Source organism: Onychomys torridus, unplaced genomic scaffold, assembly GCF_903995425.1.
Source record: "Onychomys torridus unplaced genomic scaffold, mOncTor1.1, whole genome shotgun sequence".
NCBI lineage: Eukaryota > Metazoa > Chordata > Mammalia > Rodentia > Cricetidae > Onychomys > Onychomys torridus.
In genome coordinates this window covers 1-1432 of record NW_023411260.1, presented here as the reverse complement: position 1 = coordinate 1432, position 1432 = coordinate 1, and positions in this window count along the sequence as shown.

Here is a 1432-nt window from a genome sequence, read left to right as displayed (position 1 = left end):
CATAAAGGTCAGCCAAGTCCTCTAGCACAAGGTAACAATGAGATGGGTCAGTAGTTATTATTATTATTATTATTATTATTATTATTATTATTATTATTAAGTTATAGGCATTGGTTTAGAAGCCTCAGAATTTCCTAAGAAACACCATGTAAATATCAAAGGTTTGAAAAGACCTTTCACTTGGCAACAAGCCAAAGAAAATGTAAAAAAAAAAAAAAGAAAAAAGTCCTACTTGTTCCTTCTATAACCAAATTTTATTACCTCAAGGAAGTAATTCTAAAGGTATACAAAGAAATAAAATTTAGCAGATGGAAGTGCTTCATTTTGCAGAATTTGGAAAATTAAAGTATGTATACCAGGGCTGGGGATTTAGCTCAGTTGTAGAGCACTTGCCTAGCAAGCACAAGGCCCTGGGTTTGATCCTCAGCTCAAAAATATATATATTATTGACATCTACTCATGATTTCAATGGACAATTCCTATGAGTTCTGAAAAGGCTGTCTCTGTGATTATACACCTATTAGAAGTTACAGCCGTCATGGGAATACCTGTACAAATTAAGACTGATAATGCTCCAACATATGTCGCAAATAAAATGAGACAGTTTTTTGTTTATTACAATATAAAGCATGTTACAGATATACCACACAATCCCACAGGCCAAGCAGTCATAGAAAGATCCAATCAAACTTTAAAGTATATGCTAAACAGACAGAGGTAACAATGACTCCTAGAAATAGATTGCACAATGCTTTATTAACCTTGAATTTTCTCAGTGCTGATGAGAAAGGAACAACAGCTGCAGAGAGACATTGGACAACAGAAAAAAACTCCTGAACTAAACCAATTCCTAGAAACAAAGAATAGCATGGAGAGAAAATGAAATCTTTGTTAACAATGGTCGTTAATTATTGGTTTCTTCTGTCTTAACACCAGTCAGCTCTTCTGATTATGATCACAGGGATCTCCTAATATTTCTTTAGCCAATATCCTTGGGTTTTAGAGAAGAGAGAGCCACAATTAGAATCCAAAACCAGCTTGATTATAATTGAATTGGGACCACAACTATAGTTTTATGCGCATATGGAGAGTATATTGGTCACTAATAAGTTCTTTCTTCTGTTGTTGATATCTGTGTTATCAAGGCCTTTATGATTCCTGGAGATGGTATTCTGTTATCCTGTAATACAGAAAACAGAACCCGCCCCAACTTCTGTTTGTTGAGTTTTTCTTACAACTTGTAGAGATGTTACATTGGTAGATGAGTTCTTACTTCTCCTCATCAGATGTTTCTCTTTTGAGTGAGTTTTTATTAATTTTGTTGGTATCCATAGCTTTTCTTCTCCTGCAGAAACAAAAGAAAAACCCCTTCCCAACATAGCATGTATCCTGGTTTCCATCAGAGGTTAACATGTCTTTGAAGTAAAACCAT